Consider the following 17,050-nt stretch of genomic DNA (forward strand, 5'->3'; position numbering starts at 1 on the left):
CTGAGTTCTGCTTTTTCACAGCCCAGAAGAAGCTCATTCTTTCTTACCTTTTTAAAATGTGAAGCAAATAATTATTCCTTTCATAAGAAACTTTTACTTAGATAATTCAATTGTTAAAATCTAAAATGAAACGAAGAGGTCCAATGATGCAATTGGAAGAACAATTGCTTTCACCTTGCAAATTAGCAAATAAACTTCTCCATGAAAAATATCAAATGTGGAAAATGGCTGGTGGAAGCTCATTTTACCTACAAGTTATAATAAAATTTGTTTCAAGCTACACATGCATTTTACCCCCACCTGCACTCCCACACCCCCACTCATCAAGTGGAAGATTTTCTTTTCTTTAGTAAGAAGACTACATTAACATTGTTTTCCTTCAGGAAATTTATATAAACTACTCAAACATTTCAAATTGAAAACAATTATGTTTTTGTCTGTAAACTCTCTTTGATTATAGCCCTTGCTGTGGAGGTAAGATTTCAGTGTTAAAGCCTAGAACGTTGTTATGAATGAGATCAGTGAGATCTCATCCTCCCTCGTCACACAGCGGCTGAACAAGAGAGTCTATGGGTTTGCTCTTGTCAAAAGAAGTTAAGAAAATATTGTGAAACAATTGAGAAAATTCTAGTAAAAGAAAAAAATCTGTGGGTGATTAGCAAGGATGGGGGACAGAGATAAGCAAAAGGTATAGATGGGCCACTGAGACTGTATGGTTGTCTGTCTGTCCTTGAATCCTTTAGACACATATTATCCCATCTAGACAATGAACACGGTTCCATGTAGGTCACTGCTGTGTTTTATTTCTTTTCCAGTCTCGTAAACCCATAAGATTTCTCTGGACTCCTTGTCAGTTCAAGGAGATCATTCTACTGCCTCCTTGCCCCACACTGGGCTTCCAGCCTCTGTGTGGCATCATCTAAAGTCTGCGCTTGTGTCATGCTGTTCCAGGTGCTGGGGAACTGTTTCACTTTTGCAGGTCCTACTGAGGCTTGAGGAATTCTATGAGGCTGTCTCACCCTCTTGACCTTGATAAACAACCCCTCCCCCCACCTCACCCAGGCATTTCTGCTCTGGGATTTTATTGCTTCCCAAGGCTCTATTCCTGGTGACTCAGAGGGCAGAGAATCCACCTGCAGTGCAGAAGACCCAGGTTTGATCCCTGCATCAGGAAGATCCCCTGAAGCAGGGAATGGCAAGCCACTCCAGTATTCTTGCCTGGAAAATCCCATGGGCAGGGGAGCTTGGTGCACTACAGTCCATGGGGTTGCAAAGATTCAGACACAACTGAATGATTTTCATTTCTCAAGGTTCTACTCAAGAAAGGGGGCAAATAGTGGATGGCAATTTGTACTTTCAAATACCCATAATCCTTACTGCTTAGCTCACTTCCATGCTAGGATTAGAAGATGAGGTGGGCAAGTGACCTTCCTCAGGGACTCACACCATCCACTCATCTTTCACTTTTCCTCTATCATTCCTCCACTCCAGTCCAGGGAACACTTATTGCATCTGTGGAGCCCAGAATCTTGCTCTTACATAGTCTGTCTTCATAGTTTGCTTTCATAGTTTGTTCCTTCCAAGTATTAGTCATACATAACAGTCTTTTGACATGTTCCTGAAAATTGAATTTATAAATTGAAAGCAAGGAAAATGTTTGCTTCTTCCATGTGCTATGTCATCATTTTCTAGAGACAAAAACATCCTAAACAGGGAGGGACAGACAGGGATAAATGGAATTTTAAACAAAAAAATCACTACCACACAAAGCCTATTGGTCAGTATTTTTAAAATTTTATAGTAGCCCAGAACACATGATGTGTTTGAACTTGCCTCCTTCTCTGAAAGTGGACTAGTATGGGAGGAAAAGTGATGTCAGTGAACTGGGACTTGGTGTGAAATGCAAGGATTAATTGCGTTTTCTTGCATAGGCTACACTCCTGAAATGGACTTCCCAGGTGGCTCAGTGGTAAAGAATCCACTTGCCAACACAGGTGATGCAGGTTGGATACCCAGGTCTGGAAGATCCCCTGGAGAAGGAAATGGCAACTCACTCCAGTGTTTTTGGCTGTGAAATCCTATGGACAGAGGAGCCTAGTGGGCTACAGTCCATGAGGTCAAAAAAGAATTGAACACAGCTTAATGACTGAACAACAAACACATTCCTGAAATACTTAGAGTATTGATATTCACTTTCTTTCTCTAAATTCTGACACTTCTTTTTAGTCATTGGACTAGAACTGTTAGAATATTAAAATGAGGCATTACTAGTTCTTGAGCTTTTTGGCCAGATGTCAATTTCAAAGGAAAGAGTAAATTTCTAAATACAGATATAGCTACCCTTATGGCAGAAAGTGAAGAGGAACTAAAAAGCCTCTTGATGAAAGTGAAAAAGTTGGCTTAAAGCTCAACATTCAGAAAACGAAGATCACGGCATCTGGTCCCATCACTTCATGGGAAATAGATGGGGAAACAGTGCAAACAGTGTCAGACTTTATTTTTTTGGGGCTCCAAAATCACTGCAGATGGTGACTGCAGCCATGAAATTAAAAGACGCTTACTTCTTGGAAGAAAAGTTATGACCAACCTAGATAGTATATTCAAAAGCAGAGACATTACTTTGCCGACTAAGGTCCGTCTAGTCAAGGCTATGGTTTTTCCAGTGGTCATGTATGGATGTGAGAGTTGGACTGTGAAGAAAGCTGAGCCCTGAAGAATTGATGCTTTTGAATTGTGGTGTTGGAGAAGACTCTTGAGAGTCCCTTGGACTGCAAGGAGATGCAACCAGTCCATTCTAAAGGAGATCAGTCTTGGGTGTTCATTGGAAGGAATGATGCTAAAGCTGAAACTCCAGTACTTTGGCTACCTCATGCAAAGAAAAGTCTCTGATGCTGGGAGGGATTGGGGGCAGGAGGAAAAGGGGATGACAGAGGATGAGATGGCTGGATGGCATCACCGACTCGATGGATGTGAGTTTGAGTAAACTCCGGGAGATGATGATGGACAGGGAGGCCTGGCGGGCTGCGATTCATGGGGTCACAAAGAGTTGGACATGACTGAGCTACTGAACTGACCTGATATTTAATGAAAATGATTTTTTTCCTCAAAAGTAATTTTTAGAATTCATTCATTTATTTATTTATTGCTACTCTGAGTCTTACTTGCTGCATTTGTGCATTCTCTGGTTGTGGCAAGCAGGGCCTACTCTCTAGCTGCAGTGTGCAGGCTTCTCACTGTGGTGGCTTCTCTTGCTGTGGAGCACAGATTTAGGGTGTGCAAGCTCAGTAGTTGTGGCATGTGGGCTTAGTTGCTCTGAGGCAAGTGGGATCTTCCTGAACCAGGGCCAAATCTGTGTCCTCTGCATTGGCAGGGAGATTCTTTACCACTGAGCCAATGGAAAGTCCTGCTCAAAAGTATTTGTCAATCATTAACAATATACATAGGAAATGTAAAACTTCATTGGATGTTTGAAACTGCCTAGGAATTGCCTTGATAAAGTATGTTGTTTGTTGTTGTTTTTTTAATATAAATTTATTTATTTTAATTGGAGGCTAATTACTTTACAATATTGTATTGGTTTTGCCATACATCAACATGAATCTGCCACAGGTGTACACGTGTTCCCAATCTTGAACCCCCGTCCCACGTCCCTCCCCATACCATCCCTCTGGGTCATCCCAGTGCACCAGCTCCAAGCATCCTGTATCATGCATCGAACCTAGACTGGCAATTCATTTCATACATGATATTATATATGTTTCAATGCCATTCTCCCAAATCATTCCACCCTTTCCCTCTCCCACAGAGTCTAAAAGACTGTTCTATACATCTGTGTCTCTTTTGCTGTCTCGCATACAAGGTTATTGTTACCAGCTTTCTAAATTCCATATATATGCATTAGTATACTGTATTGGTGTTTTTCTTTCTGGCTTACTTCACTCTGTATAATAGGCTCCAGTTTCATCCACCTCATTAGAACTGATTCAAAACAAAAAAAAAAGAACGGATTCAAATGTATTCTTTTCAATGGCTGAGTAATATTCCATTGCGTATATGTACCACAGCTTTCTTATCCATTCATCTGCTGATGGACATCTAGGTTGCTTCCATGTCCTGGCTATTATAAACAGTGCTGTGATGAACATTGGGCTACACGTGTCTCTTTCAACTCTGTGTGTATGCCCAGCAGTGGGATTGCTGGGTCATAAGGCAGTTCTATTTCCAGCTTTTTTTTTTAAAGGAATCTCCGCTCTGTCCTCCATAGTGGCTGTACTAGTTTGCATTCCCACCAACAGTGTAAGAGGGTTCCCTTTTCTCCACACCCTCTCCAGCATTTATTGCTTGTAGACTTTTGGATAGCACTGTTTTTTATTTTTTTATATAAATTTATTTATTTTAATTGGAGGTTAATTACTTTACAATATTGTATTGGTTCTGAGCACTGTTTTTTAATGTGTTGTGGACTTAAGAAGGAATTTGTGATTCATAAATTTTAAGGAACAAACTTAGTTAATTCTCATAGACCTGTGATTTCACTGTGACTTTGTTGAAACAGGTTGGACCTCTAGCTCCTATAAATTGGATCTAAATGTTCTTTCTTATTGCTTAGCTCAGAATCACATGCATTTTTAGAATCTAGATAATAAGTACTCAGTTCTGCCTCTGGCAAATAATAGTTCACAATAGATATTCACTGGTGTTGATTTCTTTATGATGGTGACTGCTGCACAAACCTCATGTACACTAAATGTTGAACAAACGTTACCATTATTTTGACAAATATCCGTAGGTCTTTGGCACTGGTTTTGACAAATGGTCACGAGGAAGCTGATTCAGATGAATGACAGGCAGTTGTAGTGCCATTCTACCAATTGATTTTTCATCATGGAATGATTCAGAAAAAGCTAAGGAAGTGTTTATCTGACTTGACAGTGGAGGATCCGTCTGCAGTGTGGATGGTGGGTGATTGTTAATGATCTGGAAATACTCGGTAGAGACTGTCTTCACCAGAGCAAATCAAATAATTATCCTTGTCAACTCCCTACATAGTAAAACCTTGGACTATATGATTGTGTTTAAAAGTGTGTTTAAATAAAAATAAACTTTATATGGACTTGTTTGTCATATAAAATGAATTAGCCAAGTTATTAGGGTTCATCTAGATAAGGTATATGTGCGTGCACCTAAGTTCATAACATAGGAAAGGGTTAGTATATTTTGAGTGATGTTTTAAATAGTGAAACCAAATAAAAAGAAAATAATATACACAGAAATATCCTCATGTAAGTAAACCTTATGTATTATCTAAGTTTTCAAAGAACGTATATTTGTAAAATTTCTCTCCATTTTTTTTTCAAACTGCTAAATTGTCTATACTATGAAAGAAAGAAGAATAAACCCAGTTACAAAATCTGCATTGGAGTCCTGCCCTTGATATCTTTACCCAATTCATTTAATACAAAGTTTTCCAACCTTTTCTCATTATTACTCTTCCAAAGTGGTTTATTAAACATTTTATCTTAATTAGGTCATCTCCACTGAAATATTTATTTCACAGATAAAAGCTGGTTTAAAACTCAGCATTCAAAAAGCTAATATCATTCCATCCGCTCCCATCACCTATGGCAAACAGAAGGGGAAACAATGAAAACAGTGACAGATTTTATTTTCTTGGGCTCCAAAATCACTGTGGACAGCGACTTCAGGCATGAAATTAAAAGATCCTTGCCCTGTGGAAGAAAAGCCGTGACAAAACTAGACTGTGTATTAAAAAGCAGACACATTCCTTTGCTAACAAAGGTCCATATAGTCAAAACTATGGTTTTTCCAGTAGTCATGTATGCATGTGAGAGCTGGATAGTATAAAAGGCTGAGCCCTAAAGAACTGACGCTTTCAAACTGTGGTGCTGGAGGAGACTCTGAGAGTCCCTTGGACAGCAAGGAGATCAAATCAGTCCATCCTAAATGAAATCAACCCTGACTATTCACTGGAAGAACTGATGCTGAAGCTGGAGCTCCAATACTTTGGCCACTTGATGTGAAGAGCCAAATCATTGGAAAAGACCCCAATGCTGGGAAATATTGAAGACAAAAAAGGAGAAAGAAGTGACAGAGGATGTGATGGTTAGCTAGCAGCACTGACTCAATGGACATGAATTAGAGCAAACACAAAGGAGAAAGAGAGAAGACAGGGCAAAATCTAAGGAGACAGCAGGGGACAGAGGATCCTGGCATGCTACAGTCCATGGGGTCACAAAGAATAGCACAGGACTTAGTGAGTGAGTAACAACAACAAACCTGCAGTGGGAGGTGTATCTAGACCTGTCACAGAGAGAGAGAATAGAAAGAGACAGGGCACATTGCTTTGGGGATAACCTGGTGAAGGGAACATGTGCATTTTCTATGCCAACACTGAGAGAGCCTTGAAGAGCATCTGGAGGAGAAAGCCACCAAGTCCAGCCACTGAGGCAGAAGAGAGAGAAACCAGTAGAGGGCGCACTACTGCTTTAAGAAAATTGCTATCGGAGAACTGAAAAAAAACGCTCCCAGAGTTTGAGAAGTTTCAGCTTGGATGTCTGCCAAATCCAGGGGACACTATAGAACCTGACCCAGCACCAGTCCTCTAAAGTCATACGCACTCTCCTCTAATCCTTTTACCTCCTGTAACTCTATATATATGAGTCACAGAAGAAAAGTAAACTGGGGCAACAAAAATTGCTCACATATCTCTCCTCCAAGAGAATCTCTGAAAACAGGATTTCAAAACTAAGGAAGGGAGGGGCCTCCACGTTAAATTAAGATGCTCATTGATTATTTCTTGAGGAGTAAGAGAGTGGATGGTCTTTTAAGGGTACATCACAGGCATAAGAATACGCCGGTGAAGCAGGCGATGTATGTTCGATCCCAGGGTTGGGACGATTGCCTGGATTGTCCGGAATGGCAACCCACTCCAGGATTCTTGCCTGGAGAATTCCATGGACAGAGAAGCCTGGCAGGCTACAGTCCATGGGGTGGCAAAGAGTCCCACACAATTCAGCAACTAATACTCTCACTTTCACTTTCATAGGCCTGATGGTTACTGAGTGACGGTTATGGGATCATCCAGGGGTGCAGAGAAGAGACAAGGAAATAAAAGAAGAACGGAAACTTTGTCAAGATTTCAGCTCCAGGGTCGTATTAGACTGACTTGCATTTACCCCTCAGACCCACGCTTTCCTCCTGCACATTCCTGAACACATTGTTAAATCTTTTGGATACTAAGTTTCTTTGTGGATGAAATGGGAATCGAAATAGACTCATCTTCTAAAACTGGGCTGAGGATGAAATAGAACTGTAAAGTGTCAAGCACAAAAGAAGGCTCAATAAATGCTTCTTGTTGGGGATGAGGCTATTGTGAAGTAACCAAAATGTTTGAAATTGGGGTGCAATTAATACACTCCATGGACAGAGGAGCCTGGTAAAGTACAGTCCATGGGGTGGCAAAGAGTAAGATATGACTGAGCAACTAAGCACAGGACAGCACAGGGATTATCCCCAAACAGCAGCCAATACCCAGTGTAGGCTTTTTGCTTCAAATCTTAGAGAATCAACATATTTGAATTCACTCTTTCTGCACTACCTTTTCCTTTGTCTAAAACATTACAACTTAAAAAACAAAAAAAAGTACACTTTCGCTTTCCTGAAAAATATACCATTGAAATAGAGAAACCTTACCCAGAAAACTTTCTGCTGCACCTTTCACAGATCAATTGTACATAGAATAACAACATCTATGAAATAAAAAATAAATTAGTTCTTACAGTCAAATAGCACTAGCACACAAAAACCACACACACGACAGGATTTGAGTGTCTATTAAAATGTATAGATGTATACATCTGTCAATAAATCATAGGATATCTAAGCAGATGGGAAGTATATATTCATCAGTGTAGTTTTTGATCAAAAGATGTTATAATTACAATAAAGTCAACTAAAAATAATTAAAAAAACTCTTGTTTCCAAAATTCAAATAAAAATATATTAAGATTTTTTTTGAGATCCCCCATCTCCCTTGTCACAGTCCTACAAACTTTCAATTATATTTTTAACTAATATTAAATAGAAAATATATTTAACTTTTTTATTTCCATAGTGTCTTTATGATCAGCATTTAGAAATTATGAATCATTAAAACCATTTAAAGACAATGTGTGAAATAGGAATAAATAGAAAAAAGTCTTAATTCATCATCCTAGAACAATCTTTATTATAGACACTTGATATTTTCCTTTTTATCAAATCCAATTTTGTCTTCCATGTACATGTGTATTTTGAAAACTATTTTTGTTGTCACTAGAGCAGACAATAAATAGTAAGTTCCCTACAGTCGAATGAGTTCCATTCTGAAAGCAAGTTTGTAAGTCCAGCTTTTTGGTAAGTCCTTCAAAGTTAGCCTAGGAATCCAACTAACATAATTGTCTATATAGTGTTGTACTGTAATAAGTTTATAATACTTTTCACAGAAATAATACATAAAAAGCAAACATAAAAATTAAAGGAAATATTTTAAATCCTACCTTGAACAATACAGTAGTTCCAGCTATATCACCGCTGCTTTTACATTTGCTTCTGGACATCCTGGGCTTGAAATAAAGATACTGTACTGTCGTACTCTGCACCATACTGTACAGTAAAATACACAAACGCACGGCCACTTGTAGAGGATGCCTGCATGAAACAATGAGTGCAAGATGTATGAATTAATTTACGTGACTGGATGTGAGAACTCGCCTTAGCATCTTGGAAAGTTCAAAACCTAAAGATTCATATGTAGGGGACTTACTGTAGTTTGCTACCTTTTCCACTTGATTGTCTGCAACAGGAGTGAACTAATTTCCAAGAGGTGTAGTGGTTTTTCTCTTCATTGGCATTTAACTTTCTGGCCCAGAGTTTTGACTGTTCCTAATTATGTTAGCAAAATATGACATCATAATTACTCTCATTTCCATTTATACAACTGCTGGTGATACTAAATATACCCCACAAATTTTGTCTTAATCTATATTTCTTAATTTGTACCAGTGTTTCTTGCTAATTTACATATGGGGATCTTAGATATTTGTTTCTTTTAAATTTTTATATGATAACATATTAGCCAACTGGCAACATTTTAAATGTAAGTATTGCTTCTGTAGTTAATTTACTTTCAAAATAATTTCATAAATATAAGAGTAAGAGTTTTGAACTTACATGTACAATATATTGGATTTTTAAAAATCATCTTCTTGTACCTCCATCTGCCCCAAATGAAGATGGCTTAAATTAGTACCTACAAAAGAGTATAAAAGATTTTCTGCAATTCTGCTTAATTTAATTGTCAACTTTTATTTTTAAAAGTGTGGTATTTTAAATCACAGACATATAATGATCATTTATGAGCTATCTCCAGATGAATCTTTCATAGGACATAGTGGAACCATTGGTACTAGGCTAGACAGTTTCTACCTAGGTTTGAAATTCTTATGACATTATAAGTTCATTTTTAACTTAAAGAGAACGAGAAATTGCAAGGACTTCAAATTCACAGTGTGCCTGAGGCAGAGATGGAATGGAATTCAGCTGATACTATTATTCATGGTAGACAAAGCTAAAAACTGAAGTTATATTCCTTAAATAGTATATTGAATATGTCTCAGGAAAAGGTGCATTTAATGAGGGAAGAAGTTTTCCAATTTTAGACTTTTCAAATGACTAAAATCATTATAAAATGCAAATAATCTGAATTGAAATTACTTTATTTTGTTTTTAGGTTTGAGGGAAAACTTTACATGTGTGCTTTATTTTTAAGAAAAATCTATGAGTATACATAGTAAAATCTGGTCGGCGAATTTCCATCATCTTGATTTAAAAGAATACATCAATGTTTTAAAACTTTTTAAAAAACTGAGTTTCTTAAATGTACATTTAAATTAATTAATATAAGCAATTAAGTGGGCTCTTTTGTTATAAACCTTAGAACATTTGGGTTATCAAGAAAATGACATCTTACAAGTTATGATGATTAATTTATGTGTCAACTTGACCAGACTAAGGGATGCCCAAATATTTGGTACAACATTATTTCTTGGTGCATCTGTGAGGGTGTTTCCAGCAGAGACTAGCATTCAAATTTGTAGACTATGTAAAGATTATCCTCCCCAATGTGGGTGGGCATCATACAATCCATAGAGGGCTTGAATAGAACCCAAGAAAGCAGAGGAAGGGAGAATTTGCTCTTTGCTTGAGCTGAGACATCTATCTACTGACCTCCAACATCTGTGTTCCTAGTTCTCTGACTTTCAGACTCTGATTAGGATGTATGCCATTATCTCCCCTGGTTTTTAGGACTTTCAGTTTGGACTGGAACTATGCTACCAGCTTTCCTGGTTCTCCAGCTTGCAGATGGCAAACCATAGACTTCTCAAATCATGTGAGTCAATTCCTATGACAAATCCTACCTTATATATGTTTATATATGTCTTACTGGTTCTGTTTCTTTCTAGAATCTCATATATAAGTTAAAGGTTAACTCAGTGTATGTTGTTGTTCAGTCATTTAGTCGTGTCTGACTCTTTGCAACCCCATGGACTGGGGTTCTCTGTCCTTCACTATCTCCCTGAGTTTGCTCAAACTTATGTCCATTGAATCGGTGATGCTATCCAACCATCTCATCCTCTGTCACCCCTTTCTCCTCCTGCCCTCAATCTTTCCCAGCAGCATGGTCTTTTCCAGTGAGTTGGATCTTTGCATCAGGTGGTTCAAAGTATTGGAGCTTCAGCTTTAGCATCAGTCCTCCCAGTGAATATGCAGGGTTGGTTTCCTTTAGGATGGACTGGTTTGCTCTCCTTGTTGTCCAAGGGACTCTCAAGAGTCTTCTCCAGCACCACAATTAAAAAGCATTAATTTTTCAGTGCTCAGCCTTTTTTTTTTTTTTTTTTAAGGCACAACTCTCACATCTCTACCTGACCACTGGAGAACCATAACTTTAACTATATGGACATTTGTCATCAAATTGATGAATTGGCTTTTAACACTCAAGTTTGTTATAGATTAAATATATAAAGAACTATCTGTAGGAGATTGGAACATGTCAATAAACGTATTCATTTGTATTCTCAGTTTCTTCATCATTCACTATAAGAGCAGGAACATAATGTCCTTTAGAAGTGATTTGTTTATGCTTTCCTTATGGTGATGAATTCCCTGTTAGTCTCAGAGCCTGGAGTTCTAGAGTCTTGCTTTACACCATTTCTTGGCACATCTGTTCTTACACAGAACCCTCTTTATAGTTGAACTTTGCAGTGCTCAGCCTACAAATATACAGTTCAGCTTTCAAGTCCAGTCTTAATCCTTATCTCTTTGGTTAAGGCCAGTGAACTATTTATCAATGAATTCTTGAGGCGCTGTGACTCTGAAACCTCCCCATAGGCATCTTACTGATATCCATCACTTCCTCTTCTCAAGAATCCCGGTTTGATTGAACACAGCTGGCTCAAAAGTATGAGACCTTGAATCCCATCAGTAATACTTCTTTACTGTGTAATCCACGTGCAATATGATTAAAGTCACTTCCTAAGTCTATTTGTCTATATAAGTATATTATCCTCCAGAGGTTTAATTTTCCTCTAAGAGGGAAATTGCCATTTTGCTCTTCAATTACACGTGTATATATGATGTAATATTACATCCCATTTGGAGAGACAGCTTCTAACATTGATCCAGTATATACTTGAAGCTGTGAAATTTTATGGTATTACTCATGAAAATAAATATGGCACAGGAGTTCAAAACCACAAAGTTATGGCTGGTACTTGAATTTTTAAAAAGCAAGGGATATTTTCATTGCCATATTGAAATATTATTTGTTAGTTTCCACATTTGTTAAACTTTATAGAGTTTATATCAAGTGAGTGTAAGAATACAAAAATATTGAATATCTGTTTTAAAGAAACTCAAAATTTATTGTAATAGAGGCTATTTTTTCAACATTTATTTATTAAAAAACCCAGATGTTAAATTAGTCATGATGCAATGAATAATTATCATGGTGTGACATATTTCACTAATAATGGCTTTCTACTAGACTCATTTCATTCATTTATTCATGTATTTATCTAACATATATGAGTATATATGTATGGATGTATGTATGTGTGTGTGTGTATATATATATATATATATATATATATAGCTTCCCTGTGGCTCAGTGGTAAAAAAAATCCTTCCTGCCAATTTAGGAGATGTGGATTTGATTCCTGGGTCTAGAAGATCCCCCAGAGAAGGAAATGGCAGCCCACTTCAATATTCTTACTTGGGAAATCCCATGGACAGAAGAACCTGGCAGGCTGCAGTCCGTGGACTGGCAAAATCAAATACAACTTACAGACTAAACAACAACTATAAATATGTGTGTGTGTTATATTTGAATACTATATATGTGTGTATATATATGTAGTTGAATAAAAAAGAAGTACAAGACCTGTCCCACCAGATTCCTTGGTGGCTCAGATGGTAAAGCATCTGCCTGCAATGTGGGAGACCAGAGTTTGATCCCTGGGTTGGGAAGATCCCCTGGAGAAGGAAATGGCAACCCACTCCAGTATTCTTGCCTGGAAAATCCCATGGATGGAGGAGCCTGGCTGGCTACAGTCCATAGGGTCACAAAGAGTTGGACACGACTGAATGACTTCACTTTCATTTGAGAATTGTGAGTTAAGTTTTATTTGGGGCAAAATGAGGACTGAGTAGCTCTGAGAGACTACTCCAAAGCAGCAGTGGGGAGAAGTCAATATATAAGATTTTGGTGAAGGGGGAGTTCAATACCATGAAACACTCATTTTACAAAAGGATTTTTCTTAGTCATGAGCATCTGATGTCACTGTGAAGGGATTTAGTGTTTCTCTAGATATGAGGAGATGCAAGGGCTGTGATCATAAAATCTGTTCCTTCTCCAGAGAATCTTCCCAACCCAGGGATAGAACCTGGGTCTCCCACATTGTCAGCTGACTCTTTACCATCTCAGCCACCAAGGAAGTCTAAGATCTGTTCTTAAAAACATCCAATTCTCTGAAGACCTTCCAGATGTTCAAGCTGGCTTTAGAAAAGGCAGAGGACCAGAGGAAAATCAGAGGAACCAGAGATCAAATGGCCAACATCTGCTGGATCATCAAAAAAACAAGAGAGTTCAGAAAAACATCTATTTCTGCTTCATTGACTATCCCAAATCCTTTGACTGTGTGGATCTCAATAAACTGTGGAAAATTCTGAAAGAGATGGGAATATCAGACCACTTGACCTGGCTCCTGAGAAACTATATGCAGGTCAGGAACCAACAGTTAGAACTGGACATGGAACAACAGACTGGTTGCAAATAGGAAAATGAGTACGTCAAGGCTGTATATTGTCACTCTGCTTATTTAACTTATATGCAGAGCACATCATGAGAAAGGCTGGTCTGGAAGAAGCACAAGCTGGAATCAAGATTGCCAGGAGAAATATCAATAACCTCAGATATTCAGATGATGCTACCCTTATGTCAGAAAGTGAAGAGGTACTTAAAAGCCTCTTGATGAAAGTGAAAGAAGAGAGTGCAAAAGTTGGCTTAAAGCTCAACATTCAGAAAATGAAGATCATGGCATCTGGTCATCACTTCATGGGAAATAGATGGGGAAACAGTGGAAACAGTGTCAGACTTTATTTTTTTTTGGGCTCCAAAATCACTGCAGATGGTGACTGCAGCCATGAAATTAAAAGACGCTTTCTCCCTGGAAGGAAAGTTATGACCAACCTAGATAGCATATTCAAAAGCAGGGACATTACTTTGCCAACAATGGTCTGTCTAGTCAAGGCTATGGTTTTTCCAGTGGTCATGTATGGATGTGAGAGTTGGAGTGTGAAGAAAGCTGAGTGCTGAAGAATTAATGTTTTTGAACTGTGGTGTTGGAGAAGACTCTTGAGAGTCCCTTGGACTGCAAGGAGATCCAACCAGTCCATCCTAAAGGAGATCAGTCCTGGGTGTTCATTGGAAGGACTGATGTTGAAGCTGAAACTCCAATACTTTGGCCACCTCATGTGAAGAGTTGACTCATTGGAAAAGTGTTTGATGCTGGGAGGGATTGAGGGCAGGAGGAAAAGGGGATGACAGAGGATGAGATGGCTGGATGGCATCACCGACTTGATGGACATGAGTTTGGGTAAATTCTGGAAGTTGATGATGGACTGGGAGGCCTGGCATGCTGCGATTCATGGGGTCACAAAAAGTCGGACACAAGTGAGCAAATGAACTGAACTGAACTGATCTGAAGACCTGTCCCACCAGACTCCCTGGAGTACAGAGTGCCTCACTCCACACTGAACTCCCTCAGGGATTGTTGAAGATCAACAGCTATAGAAGCCTGGGGTTCAATCTCCATAGAGGCAGATGACAAATGTCTTTGTTGTTCAGTTGTTGGCAATTCTCTTGGTAAGTGCCAATCTGCAGTTTATATATGCAATATATATGCAATATATATTTTACATATACAATATAGACTATATATTTATATATATATTTGAGTACCTAATTAGGTGCTAGTGAGAAAGACAGATGAAAATGTAGTAAATGCAGCAAGCCCACTCAGAAGATGTGGCAGCCCTGGATGTGTGTCACTAGGATATCCCTTTAAGAGAAAACCTGCTGCAGAAAGTGCAGTCAGCGTAGAGCTTCCAGAAACAGTGCCCTTGGAATCCACCCTGCAGACATGAGTGGACAGTTCAAGTCAATGACTAGGCAATTGAAGCAGTTGCGCACACCCACTTGTGTCCACTTAGCACTCCTCTAACAAGATATCTTTGCTCTGCAGCGCCCTGTTGGGCTGGTCAAGAACTTTTTAGAGTTGTGCTTTATTTATCTGAGGCTCTTGCTAAGTCCTCTCTTCCTCCCTCTTCTCCTACACCTGTCAGATCTCCACTGCAGCTCACCTGCTTTTGCTTCTATTCTCCTTTATTTTCCACAGAAATACCCCCAATAAATTCTTTGTGCTTCTGACCTTTTCTCTGTGCTTGCTTCTAGAAAGATGTGAACTGACCCAGATGATGATAAATGTAATGCAAATAAAGAAAAAGAAGCAGCATAGGGTGATGGTGGTGGGGGTTGGGCTTTTCATGGGAAATGGAGTTTAGCTACTTTAAAGCATGGTAAGGATGGAGAACACTATTGAGATTCCTTAAAAAACTGGAAATAGAACTGCCTTATGACCCAGCGATCTCACTGCTGGGCATACACACCGAGGAAATCAGAACTGAAAGAGACACATGTACCCCAATGTTCATTGCAGCACTGTTTATAACAGCCAGGACATGGAAGCAACCTGGATGTTCATCAGCAGATGAATGGATAAGAAATCTGTGGTACATATACACAATGGAGTATTACTCAGCCATTAAAAAAATACATTTGAATCAGTTCTAATGAGGTGGATGAAACTGGAGCTGATTATACAGAGTGAAGTAAGCCAGAAAGAAAAACACCAATACAGTATACTAACACACACATATGGAATTTAGAAAGATGGTAATGATAACCCTGTATGTGAGACAGCAAAAGAGACACAGATGTATAGAACAGTCTTTTGGACTCTGTGGGAGAGCGAGAGGGTGGGATGATTTGGGAGAATGGCATTGAAACATGTATAATATCATGTAAGAAACGAATCGCCAGTCTAGGTTCGATGCAGAATACAGGATGCTTGGGGCTGGTGCACTGGGATGACCCAGAGGGATGGTATGGGGAGGGAGGTGGGTGAGGGGTTCAGGATTGGGAACACGTGCACACCTCTGGCAGATTCATGTTGATGTATGGCAAAGCCAATACAATATTGTAAAGTAATTAGCCTCCAATTTAAACAAACAAACAAACAAAAAAAAGCATGGTAAGAGAGAACTGAGAACTTAAATTTTGAGTAAATTCCTAAAGGAATCAACATTACATGAACTGAGAACTTCTAGATGTTTAAGCTGGATTTAGAAAAGACAGAGAAGTCAGAAATCAAATTGCCAACATCTGTTGAATCATCAAAAAAGCAAGAGAATTCCAGAGTAACATCTACTTCTGCTTCATTGACTATGCTAAAACCTTTGACTGCATGGATCACAACAAACTGTGGAAAATTCTTGAAGAGATGGGAATACCAGAGTATCTCACCTGCTATCCTGAGAAATCTATATGCAGGTCAAGAAGCAACAGTTAGAGCTGGACATGAGAAATGGACTGGTTCCAAATTGGGAATGGAGTACGCCAAGGCTATATATTGTCATCTTACTTATTTAAGTTCTGTGCAGGGTATATCATGCGAAATGCTGGGTTGGATGAAGCACAAGCTGGAATCAAGAATGCTGGGAGAAATATCAATAACCTCAGATATGCAGAGGACACCACCCTTATGGCAGAAAGTGAAGAGGAATTAAAGAGCCTCTTGATGAAGGTGAAGGAGGAGAGTGAAAAAGCTGGCTTAAAACTCTACATTAAAAAAACGAAGATCATGGCATCAAGTCTCATCACTTCATGGGAAATAGATGGGGAAACCATGGAAACAGTGAGAGACTTTAGTTTTTTTGGGGCTCCAAAGTCACTGCAGATGGTGACTGCAGTCATGAAATTAAAATACAGTTGCTCCTTGGAAGAAAAGCTGTGCAAAACATAGACAGTGTATTTAAAAAGTAGAGACATTATATTGCCAGCAAAGTTCCATTTAGTTAAAGCTATGGTTTTTCCAGTGGTCATGTATGTATGTGAGAGTTGGACTGTGAAGAAAGCTGAGCACCGAAGAACTGATGCTTTTGAACATGGTGCTGGAGAAGACTCTTGAGAGTCCCTTGGACAGTAAGGAGATCCAACCAGTTCATCTTAAAAGAGAGCAACCTTGAATATTCATTGGAAGGACTGATGCTTAAGCAGAAGCTCCAATACTTTGGCCACCTGATTCTAAGAGCCAACTTATTAGAAAAGACCCTAATGCTGGGAAAGATTGAAGGAAGGAGGAGAAGGGGACAA

The sequence above is a fragment of the Capricornis sumatraensis genome, chromosome 1, assembly GCF_032405125.1.
Source record: "Capricornis sumatraensis isolate serow.1 chromosome 1, serow.2, whole genome shotgun sequence".
NCBI lineage: Eukaryota > Metazoa > Chordata > Mammalia > Artiodactyla > Bovidae > Capricornis > Capricornis sumatraensis.